This window comes from Notolepis coatsorum (genome assembly GCF_963971535.1).
Source record: "Notolepis coatsorum genome assembly, chromosome: 10".
In the NCBI taxonomy this organism is placed as follows: domain Eukaryota; kingdom Metazoa; phylum Chordata; class Actinopteri; order Aulopiformes; family Paralepididae; genus Notolepis; species Notolepis coatsorum.
This window is the reverse complement of record NC_140174.1, coordinates 30942187-30954686: the sequence shown is the minus strand read 5'-3', so window position 1 is coordinate 30954686 and position 12500 is coordinate 30942187. Positions and strand designations below refer to the sequence as shown.

Genomic DNA, 12500 nt, shown 5'->3' with positions numbered 1-12500 from the left:
TTGTAACTGAGCTGTGAGAGAGAGATTAAATCACACTCAAAAAGGAAACCATTCAAGTTGAGATACATGAAGTGTTCCGCATGCACACACACACACACACACACACACACACACACACACACACACACACACACACACACACACACACACACACACACACACACACACACACACACACACACACACACACACACACACACACACACACACACACACACACACACACACACACACACACACACAGAGCCCAGTATCAAAGAGAACATTGGCTCAAAGTCATCATTAAAGATGTTTTATTTTGACAAAATGTTAGCGTGACCTGAGTTGATAAATCAGATTTGTGCCACTTTTCTCCTGCAGTGTGAACGTAGCCAAAGACACCTTGCCGTCGGTGTGGAGGAGGATCCAACCAACAACGTTGTGGCTCTTTACCTCCTGGAATCTGATCTTTTCTATTTTGATTTGGGCCACTTTCATATGTGCTCCTAAATCAGATACATACAGGTCATATTTGTTTTAATCAGTTGGCCTCCACTGCATCCAATTTATAGAGGAAACCCTAAACTGTGACTTCGGTGTCCTCCATGTTTACGCCCATCATCGTTATTGTTCATTTGCGCATGCGGGTCAGTTCAGGAGCAGTGAGCAGTTCACACTGGAATTTGATACTGGCCACATTTAATTAAAAGAGAATAATAATGTGAACAGCCAAACAAAAGAACACTTCCGGTATTCTGAAATTATGGAGGAGAGAGCGGGGGGAGAAAATGAATGAATGTGGATGAGAGCCTCGACATTAAGTGGTTGTAGCTACGGCTGTGGGGGTGCTGGAGACATGATCCAATAGATGTTTATACGCCTGAGTCTCCTGAACACAGAGAGAGACCAGTCCCAAATCGACACTCTCTCGGCCGAGCTATAGTAACTTTTTCGCACCTACTCCCCAATTCCGCATGTGCAGATTGCCCACGGAGTCTCTCTGAATTGTCCAGAGATCAGTGTTAATTTCCTCAGCAATTTTTTATTTTAGTTTTAGTCATGTATGAAATGCTCTTTTTTGTTTTCATCATATTTAGTCACCTTCATCTATTTAGTCAGTTTTAGTCAACTACAGGTCTGAGCATTTTAGTCTCGATTTTGTCTTTTTTTGTTTAGTCTCACCACTCAGTTACAGCCTCGTAAGTTGGCGTGAGCTTTTTCTAAACAAAAAAAGCTAACGTTAGTGCTAGCTGGTTAGACTTATGTAAGCTATTTAATGTGTTCTATTGTGGTGGTCAACATAATGTAGCGATCCGTCATGCAGTAATGTATGGAAGATAATTCCCTTCTCTACACAACACAGCTACCGGCTAATACGCTACTGTAGTGCGGTCCATCCTCCCATATCTCCCGGGGGCAAACAACACCCCCAGTATAACAGTGGTGCCCCCCTACCCACAGAACGATGTGTTGGGGATAAGGGTTCCACACGGACAATTATGTTTGTTACCTTCCTGTCGGCAAACAAGCTCCGGTTAGCTAGCAAGTAAACAGTCTTGACGTTGAAGTTGAATAAAGCAAGATTTTATTTTGCAAACTACATTTTGTGTTGTCGTTATTAGTCAACGACATTGCATGCATAATTTCGTCACGTTAGTGTCACATGATCTCCATTAACGTGACGCTTCGTCTCATTGTCGTCGGGGGAAAAAGCTTCATTGACGACCATATTTAGTCATCATTTTCGTTGACTAAATTAACACTGCCAGAGATCTATGGTGTATCAATCTGTGCATGCAGAGTTGGGGAGTAGGTGCGAAAAAGTGACTATAGCTCGGCCGAGAAAGTGTACCGACTTGGGATTGGTCTCTCTGTGTTCAGGAGACTCAGGCGTATAAAAGTCTCTTGGATCATGTCTCCAGCTCCCCCACAGCCGTAGCTACAACCACTTAATGTCGAGGCTCTCATCCACATTCATTCATTTCCTCCCCCCGCTCTCTCTCCCATGAGCTCAATGTAACGTGGAAGTGGAGTGGTCTATAGAGAGGGGCTGATGCACCAGGGGCTGCTGGGTATCGTAGTTCCCTTGCTCAAACATCGGTAGTTATACATTTTATACATGTGATTTAAACGCAGTGGTGTGTATATTGATATCATATGATATGATACATTTATTTATATTGCGCCCCTCAACCAATAGTTACATCGGCTCGGGGCGCAGCCCGGGAAAGAAAGAGAAACAGAAAGACAGGAACAATATGAAAACAGAAAAAATACATGCAGGACAACCAAGCAGATAGAAAAACGGACAGACATAATACACCAGTCATACTACAATACAAAAACTATCTCATGGATTTTTTATGGCGTAAAGGTGTGTTTTGAGCATGGCCATAAAAGTCTGTAGAGTGCTTGCAGATTTTAAGTTGAGTTATTGTATCACAGATATGTTAAAGGTTAGTCCATAAAATGCAACATATACTCATAGTGAACGACTGGCCAGATGGGAAAACTAGTATCTTCCGGGGGTGGAGTCAGGCAGGGAAAGGGGTGGAGTCAACAAGGGAAATGGGTGGAGTCAGCCAGGGAAAGGGGTTGGGTCAGCCAGGGAAAGGGGTGGGGTCAGCCAGGGAAAGGGGTGGAGTCAGCCACAGAAAGGGGTGGAGTCGACAGTGGCGCTCTATATAAAAAATTCATAAAAGCATCGTTCTGTATAATTTCTCTGTCATCCGTAGCCTGAAAATCATCACATACAGTAATTTTGTAGTGAATAATCAAATTAAAATCAAAATTTGTTACTCTCTGTATTTTCATCTTTAAATTTCACTCGCAAACAACAAATAAAACCCACCGATGGGAATGAGCCACAGCCACATCTTTTCCCGGAGATGAACTCCGAGCAGGCAAGCAAGACAAAGCTATTTGATGATCATGTATCATTTATAGAAATCAATTGCGCAGACATTCTCCTCTCTGCTGGTCTGCTGCATGCACGCACGCACGCACGCACACACGCACACACACACGCACACACGCACGTACGCACGCACACACACACACACACGCACGCACGCACGCACGCACACACGCACACATGCACGCACACACACACACACACACACACACACACACGCATGCTCTCACTCAGAGAATCAATGCTCATATGGCTCAGAGGAGGGAAGGAGGGACGAATGAATGTGGAGTAGGTGGTGTTGGTGTTGGTGGGGGTTGGGAGGTGAAAATCAATGTTGATCCCTTTTTCGTTTTCGTTCTCACTCAAAGCCTAGCGGCCACATCGTGCTCCTGGCAGCCTAGAATTTACCCAGTGGTCTACAACTGGCTCCTTGATCTTCAGGATGGCGTTTTACGAAGGCATCAGTCGAATTATGACCGACCGGGTCCAATAGTTCCTACAGAACAAGACATAAACGAACCTTGTCTAAATAGAGTCACTATTCCTGTAAACACTGGAGAGATTTATGACATGGCTTTATACTGGACAGGGCCTTGGCTGCACGGTCCGTGAGGTTCCCTCCCCTCCCTCCCCTCTGCTTCTGCTCTCGTCCTTCTCTCTGTAACTCCCCCTCCGTTCCCCTCCTCTCCTCCCTCTCTCCGTCCCCACCCACCACGGCTTCTGACCTCTCTCCCCATCTTTCTTCCCTCAATTAACACTTCTCTCCTCTGCTTCCCACCTTCCCTCTCGTCTCCTTTCCTCTCCCCCGTGTCCTCCCCCTGTTTCTCTTCTCTTCTCTTCTCTTCTCTTCTCTTCTCTTCTCTTCTCTTCTCTTCTCTTCTCTTCTCTTCTCTTCTCTTCTCTTCTCTTCTCTTCTCTTCTCTTCTCTTCTCTTCTCTCTCCACTAGGGATGGGCATAGATTTTCGAATATTCAAATATGTAGCAGGTATGTACGTAACTGGTAAATGGTGCATTTATATAGCAGCTTTTATCCAAAGCGCTTTACAATTTGTTCCTCACATTTTACCCATTCACTCACACATTCACACACCGACGGTGGAGGCGACCATGCAAGGTGCCAACCTGCTCATCTGGAGCAGTTAGGGGTTAAGTGTCTTGCTCAAGGACACTTGGACACGCTGCCTGGGAGGAGCTGGAATTGAACTGGGATTTACCAGACAACTGTTCTACCTCAACTGTTTGCCACGTTGTTTCACTAAGCTCACACGTTTCAAGCATCAGTGATGTAACTTTCGGAATGAATGTTTTACGTTCGCCTGGTCCGCTAGCGTTAGCTGTTAGCAGTGACGGCAGCCAGCTAGCTCGCTTGTTGGATTATCTCATGTTCGCTATTAAGTAAAAACAAAACCATATGTTAACGTGGAAGCTCAGACATTTCAAGCATCAACAATGTAACTTTTGGAATAAATGCTTTTGTTCCTGGAAATAGCATTAGCCTGCTGCGACTAGGGTTGCCCCCCGGACCCCAATTCTAAACGGGAACCGGTACTAAATTAGAAAAAAACAGAGTATTAATAAGCTCCGACGTTATCGGTACCGCTATCGATACTCGAGAAATTATTATTATTATGAGTTTTTTTTCGAGGAATTTAAACGCTGCGAACTATCTCTCCTCTCTCTGTCTGCATGAGAAGCGAGGCAGCAAGCCATTACTTTCGGGGGGGATCACCGGACACCGGAGTCGGGACACTTGTCGCGAGCCGCTCACACTCACACATACACGGGTAGGGAGGTGCCTGTCCGTGGCTAGCTACGTTAGCTACGGAGCTAATAGAGTACCATCCAGCAACACTGAAACTGACTAACGTTAACGTTATGCCGACTCGCCGAGTTCATACTACACTACACGTACATAGCGTAGCGTTAACGTTACTCCGTTTCCATGAAGTGTTTAATTAGCAGCAATCTGTTCTGTTGTTGAAAATTTTACGTTAAGATCCGACGCACTTCCGGCGAGGACAGGAAGCCGTCATGAAATCGTTGTAGTAATTTTTCAGTCTTATTAACTAAAAGATTTTAACAAAATAAAAAGCAGCAGCACTATTGCATAACTGAGTCATGTTTGCTATGTATTTCTTTCTTTAGGGGAGTAGGACATTTGTTTCACAGTTTTAGCATGATGTTTTATAGATGGCCAGGTTAAACACAGGTTTTTGTTTTTTAAGAGGGGGGGTTTGATTTGATTTATTTCAAATATGCAACACAACAAACAAATATCAAGTACAGATATAGCCTTAAGCCGTTCAAATAATAAATTGTAAAAAAAAAATTATTTAAATAATAATCTAAAAGTACCGATAAGAGTATCGATAAAGTACCGAACCGCTAAGCAGTATCGATAAGAGTAGTAGTATCGATAAAATCCTAACGATACCCATCCCTAGCTGCGACTCCTAAATATCTAGCTGTTAGCAGTGACATCAGCCAGCTAGCTCTCTTGTTTGATTAACTCACGTTCGCTATTAGCAATTTTGTGAATTTTGCCCATCCCTATTTATCCACTCATCAAGACTAATAGTGTCATCAGTCTCCTTTCTTTACTCCCCCCCTGTGTCTTATCCTCCACTCCCCTCCCCTCCCCTCTCCCTCTCCTCTCCTCTCCTCTCCTCTCCTCTCCTCTCCTCTCCTCTCCTCTCCTCTCCTCTCCTCTCCTCTCCTCTCCTCTCCACTCTCCTCTCCTCTCCTCTCCTCTCCTCTCCTCTCCTCTCCTCTCCTCTCCTCTCCTCTCCTCTCCTCTCCTCTCCTCTCCTCTCCTCTCCTCTCCTCTCCTCTCCTCTATCCTCACCTCACCTCCCCTCCTCCTCCACCCATCAAGCCTAATAGCCTAGCAGAGCCAGAGGCAGTATGTCACATTAACTACCCCATTTCCCTCCCTCCATCTCTCTCCTCAGTCACTATTACCTCCTGTTTTCTTTCTCATCTTCAAACACTCATTTCTCACCTTCTCCTCCATGTTGCTGATTCACTTCTTTTCCAGCTCTGTATTTTCATTCTTCTGTTGAAGCTTGAAATCAATGCTTGACAGAATCTCGTACATTTCCCTCCCTCCCTCCCTCCCTCCCTCCCTCCCTCCCTCCCTCCCTCCCTCCCTCCCTCCCTATCTCTGCCTCTCACTTCCTCCCTCTCTCCTCCCTCCCCCCCTCTCTCGCCCTCCCGCCCCTCACCCCTTTTTCTCTCTCCCTCCCTCTATCTTTCTCTCTCCCCCTCCCTCTCTCATCTATCTCTCTCTCCCTCATTTATCACTCTCTCCCTCCCATCCCTCTCTCCCTCCATATGCTCGGCATCACTGGCTGTACTCAATCACAAGCCTCTCGTTTAGAGTAAGTACACAAAGTGTGGGCCCGCACACACACACACACACACACGCACACACGCACGCACACACACACGCACGCACGCACGCACGCACGCACGCACGCACGCACGCACGCACACACACACACACACACATACACACACACACACATACACACACATAAACACACAAACACACAAACACACAAGCACACAACGAGAGTACACGCAGCAAGATCAGAATTATAGCCACTCCAGCCTGGTTTCATCTCGTTCATTCGCCACAAAGAGCTTCTAACATCAGGAACAATCTTTTTTTCATGAAGCCGTAGTTCTGCATTTTAATCGGATTCTAATTCAGATCACTGTGTTCCAGTATCTGTCTTCTTCTAGTTTAATACAGAGTTATTGCAGGATCTCTCTTCATGTTCTTGTATTTGCTTATTGGCTCAGCCCTTGGCTGCCAGATGTGTGTGTGTGTGTGTGTGTGTGTGTGTGTGTGTGTGTGTGTGTGTGTGTGTGTGTGTGTGTGTGTGTGTGTGTGTGTGTGTGTGTGTGTGTGTGTGTGTGTGTGTGTGTGTGTGTGTGTGTGTGTGTGTGTGTGTGTGTGTGTGTGTGTGTGTGTGTGTGTGTGTGTGTGTGTGTGTGTGTGTGTGTGTGTGTGTGTGTGTGTGTGTGTGTGTGTGTGTGTGTGTGTGTGTGTGTTTTCTTAAGTTTGGGGACTGTTCCATTGACTTCCTGTTCCACTGTACTGGGATCAATCGACCGTATTTGGATCTACATTTTTCCTCTCCGTTCCCCGTAGTTGTAACAAGCTGTGTCTGTTGGGAACCAAACTCTTGTGACTCAGACACGATGGGCCTGCAGACGCCATGGCAACAAGACCGTCTTCATCCTGGGATCCAATGAAACCGAGTCACAGAACACACTGGAGCCATTTCCCAAAATGCTCCAGTCTTCACTCTGAAAGTGCAATAGTGTGTAATAGTGTAAAAGCGTAATAGTGTGTATTAGTGCAATAGTGTGCACTAGTGTAATATTGTTTAATAGTGTGTAATAGTGCAAGAGTGTGTATTAGTGCAATAGTGTTTAATAGTGTAATAGTGTACAATAGTGTGCAATAGTGTTTAATAGTGTAATATTGCAATCGTGTGCAATAATACATTTGTGTGTAATAGTATAATAGTGTTTAATAGTGTATTCGTGCAATTGTGTGTAATAGTATACTAGTGTTTAATAGTGTAATAGTGCAATAGTGTGTAATAGTGCTCAATAGTGTATTAGTGCAATAGTGTCATAGTGTATAATAGTGTAATGGTGTTTAATAGTGTATTAGTGCAATAGTGTAATCGTGTGTAATTGTGTGTTTAATAGTGTATTAGTGCAATAGTGTGTAATAGTGTAATGGTGTTTAATAGTGTAATTGTGTGTAATAGTCTAATAATGTCATAATGTAATAGTGTTTAATAGTGTATTAGTGTAATAGTTTAATAGTGTCATAGTGTAATAGTATTTAATAGTGTAATAGTGTGTAATAGTGTCATAGTGTGTAATAGTGTAATGGAGTTTAATAGTGTAATAGTGCACTAGTGAGTAACGTGAAGAAACGTAAGGTTTTGATCTGAGACCTGGACGGGAGGGGGAGATGTGGGGGAGGAACTGGGCTGGAGTGTGTCTCCCCCACAGGAGCATGAGCTCCCGGGCCAGACGGAGGGCTGGATGATGTGTGATGTGGGAGTGTTGCCATGCTGGAGTCGCACCGTGTCGACGCTGGAGCGCCAGAGAGCTGGAACACACACGTCATTCCATTTCAAACCTTTATTTAAACCCAAAAGGCAACCGAGGTTTCCCTCGTTTACAGCCCCGTCGAGTGGACATACAGAAATGAGCGAGACATAATAAAAGCATATAAAATCACACAACATATAAAATCACACCATGGACAAATCACCTAAAACACGAACAAATCAATCGACAAAGGTTGGGGATCAAGGTTTTAAACTCTGCAACAGAGGGGAGAACACACACACACGCATGCACGCGCGCACGCACCACACACACACACACACACACACACACACACACACACACACACACACACACACACTGTAGACAATGCTGCAAATGTGTGTGTGTCTGTGCAAATGTATTGCCCTGTGTGTGTGTCTGCCTATGTGTGTTTGTATACTGGTGTGTGTGTGTGTTTTATTTGTGTATACTGGTATGTATGTATGTATGTATGTATGTATGTATGTATGTATGTATGTATGTATGTATGTATGTATGTATGTATGTATGTATGTATGTATGTATGTATGTATGTATGTATGTATGTATGTATGTATGTATGTATGTATGTATGTGTGTGTGTGTGTGTGTGTGTGTGTGTGTGTGTGTGTGTGCGTGTGTAGCACTCAACACTTTGATGAACATGGTTACTCAGCTGATAGAGGTGTGCCCTTCCTGATGACTTGTCGTACAGAACTTCTAAGTCGCTTTGGATAAGAGCGTTCAGCTAAATGACTAAATGTAATGTAAAAATGTAAATGTGCGTGGTGGCTGCCGAACACGACTTCCCAGCCGCTGCCTGCCAGTGCAGAGTTCAGCTGGTAGTGATTCATAGCTTCCCTGCGTGTCTCTGGGCGTCGCTGCGATGTGGTCACTTCTCCACCAGAACCCTGCCACCCTCCACTCTGGCTGCAGTAAAGAGCTCCACTTCCTGTATAATAACAGCTATTTGACTGAAGGACAGTGTATTTGTGGCCCCAGTAGTAGATGGTAGGTTGGTCTGAGTCAACCTGTGATTCATATGGTGCCTCGGAGGAATCCAGTAGAATGCTGCCATATCATGTAGCGTGTGTTTGTGTGTGTAGTACGAGATTATGTCTGTGTACAAACAAGCACCCGTGTGTCTTCATGTGTGTGCGTGGATGATGACTACGATGACGATGATGATGATGATGATGATGATTATGGTTGTGGTGGTGGTGTATGTGTGCATGAACGAGACTATCTGCGTATGTGCAGGCACACGCGTCTTCATGTGGATGTGTTTGTGTGTGCACGTGCAACGGTATGTATCTGTGTTTGCACAGGTTTGTGTTCATATGTGCGGTTTTCAGTGCAGGTTTTGCATTGTGTGTGTGTGTGTGTGTGTGTGTGTGTGTGTGTATTTCTGCATAGGCCTAGATTTAGGGGGGGGGGGGGGCTGCAGGGGACATGTCCCCCTCAATATTGAGAAGAGGTAAACTTGTCCCACTCAAAAAATACAGCTAACATGAAAGAGCCCCAAAATAAGGGGGTCAAAACATGTATATATCCTTCTTACCTGTAACTATAATATTAACAACAATTTCAGAGCCTTACTGCATTGTATTCCATTATACCTGGATGTTGTCTTTTCCATTACATAGATAAAGACATTTCCATCATAAATCGATGCAGAAAAGGGACAGATTGGTGAGTAAAAGTACATCAGAATGCAGGAAATTAAGTGTTTGACACTCAAAACTTCCCGGGGGAGAACCTCCAGACCCCCTGCTTAAAATGTCTCCCCCCCCCAATGTTGAAACTAAACCTACATCCTTGGATTTATGTGTTTCCATGTGTATATGTATGCGTGTATGTGTATGTGTGTGTGTGTGTGTGTGTGTGTGTGTGTGTGTCTGTGTGTGTGTGTGTGTGTGTAACTTTGATTAGCGTAATGGTACTCAATCGGTGGGGGTCTACAGTATGTGTCATGTTTTCTTTACCCTGAGAGCGCGGCCCTCGTCGTGGATGAATACGTGTCAGTAATGTCTGGACATCCTGGATTGCGATTTGACTGATAGCCTGAGAGCTTATTTTTACATGATATCACGAGGGTTTAGGCAGAGACAGCGTTTCGGTTGGCCACGGAGACTCCTGAGCACACACGAGCGACCTGTGATCTAATGAAGAAAACAGAGTTTGGTCATAATTCACTTGGGAGTGCAACTCACCACGCTCTACATCAATACAGGTGCAGTCCAGCACACTGGGTGTATTATCATTTAAACAGATGTTGTATTTACTATTACAACCAATACACAGGGTGTGATGTAATTATCCCTTGTGTCATTTGTGTACTTTGGTGACTATTCTTGTATGCCCCCCCCCCCCCCCCCCCCATTCCACAAAAACGATGCGCTACTCTGCCTCTGATTGTCTAGTACTCTGGTCTACAGCTCTCTGGCACCTGTTTAACGCCTACAGCTCTCTGGCACCTGTTTAACGCCTACAGCTCTCTGGCACCTGTTTAATGCCTACAGCTCTCTGGCACCTGTTTAACGCCTACAGCTCTCTGGCACCTGTTTAATGCCTACAGCTCTCTGGCACCTGTTTAACGCCTACAGCTCTCTGGCACCTGTTTAACGCCTACAGCTCTCTGGCACCTGTTTAACGCCTACAGCTCTCTGGCACCTGTTTAACGCCTACAGCTCTCTGGCACCTGTTTAATGCCTACAGCTCTCTGGCACCTGCCTAACGCCTACAGCTCTCTGGCACCTGTTTAACGCCTACAGCTCTCTGGCACCTGTTTAATGCCTACAGCTCTCTGGCACCTGTTTAACGCCTACAGCTCTCTGGCACCTGTTTAACGCCTACAGCTCTCTGGCACCTGTTTAATGCCTACAGCTCTCTGGCACCTGTTTAACGCCTACAGCTCTCTGGCACCTGTTTAATGCCTACAGCTCTCTGGCACCTGTTTAATGCCTACAGCTCTCTGGCACCTGTTTAACGCCTACAGCTCTCTGGCACCTGTTTAATGCCTACAGCTCTCTGGCACCTGTTTAATGCCTACAGCTCTCTGGCACCTGTTTAACGCCTACAGCTCTCTGGCACCTGTTTAATGCCTACAGCTCTCTGGCACCTGTTTAATGCCTACAGCTCTCTGGCACCTGTTTAACGCCTACAGCTCTCTGGCACCTGTTTAACGCCTACAGCTCTCTGGCACCTGTTTAACACCTACAGCTCTCTGGCACCTGTTTAACGCCTACAGCTCTCTGGCACCTGTTTAACGCCTACAGCTCTCTGGCACCTGCCTAATGCCTACAGCTCTCTGGCACCTGTTTAACGCCTACAGCTCTCTGGCACCTGTTTAACGCCTACAGCTCTCTGGCACCTGTTTAACGCCTACAGCTCTCTGGCACCTGTTTAACGCCTACAGCTCTCTGGCACCTGTTTAACGCCTACAGCTCTCTGGCACCTGTTTAACGCCTACAGCTCTCTGGCACCTGCCTAACGCCTACAGCTCTCTGGCACCTGCCTAATGCCATAGTGAACGTCATATTGTCGTTGATATACCTATGCATTAAAAAAAGATGTCCCCCAGTGAATCTCTTAGTTACAGCAACATTGTGTAAGCTAAGCAGGGGTGTTGTACCAACAGGTGCAGTATTTTATTTTTGCTATGTTTCTGGCCAGAGTAGCAGCCTTGTGTCACCAAATAGTGAACATTAGAAATACTTCACCTACAAGTACAACCTAACTTACTAAGAGATTCTAAGATAATCTTTATTACCATAAAGACATGCATGGTAGGCAGGGACTATACAGATGGAAACTAGCTAATTAGATAAAATCTGGCACATTTACATTCATGTGGAAACTGAAGATGTTCATTAATGTTCACTGTCCCTGGGTAAAGAAATAAATAAACACACATTTAAAGTAAACACATTCGCTGAAAAATATAATCATGTTTGTGCATCCTGTAGATCACTAGATTTGTCAACTTCTCATATGATTGTCATGTGACTATTTCCTGGTTGATAAGAAGATGATGGTGGCCTAATAATGGACAGTAGCGAAGATTAAATACTTAACCTGCAAACTGTTCTGACAGCACAATATTGATATAACTAAGAGATAGTGTTTAATAGTGTACTTTTAGTGGCTTTTTAACACCAGGCCCGGGGACAACAGTCGAAAATTAGATTTGGCTAACACTGTCTCACACATTTACATTTATGCTCATTAATGTACTCTGTTCAAATCAAGTTTAAACTGAAACTGAAACTAGTGTGTAATAGTGTACGAGTGTGTAATAGTGTACTAGTCTGTAATAGTGTATAATAGTGTAATAGTGCAATATTGTATAATAATGTAATAGTGCAATAATGTATTATTGTGTAATAGTGCAATGGTGTAATAGTGTGTATTAGTGCGATAGTGTAATATGTTTCTTCTTTTTGGACAGCCAATCATCGGGGAGGAAAGATAAAAGGAAAGATG

At 44.6% G+C, this 12500-nt stretch overlaps 1 protein-coding gene across 2 annotated transcripts in view; it reads right to left on the bottom strand.

Annotated features, from left to right (window-relative positions):
* The window catches only part of arhgap22b (Rho GTPase activating protein 22b), a gene marked incomplete at its 5' end in the record, with an annotated part of 74858 nt that overhangs the window by 55670 nt on the left and 6688 nt on the right, over positions 1–12500 (bottom strand). The gene's annotated exons all lie outside the window — the stretch shown is intronic.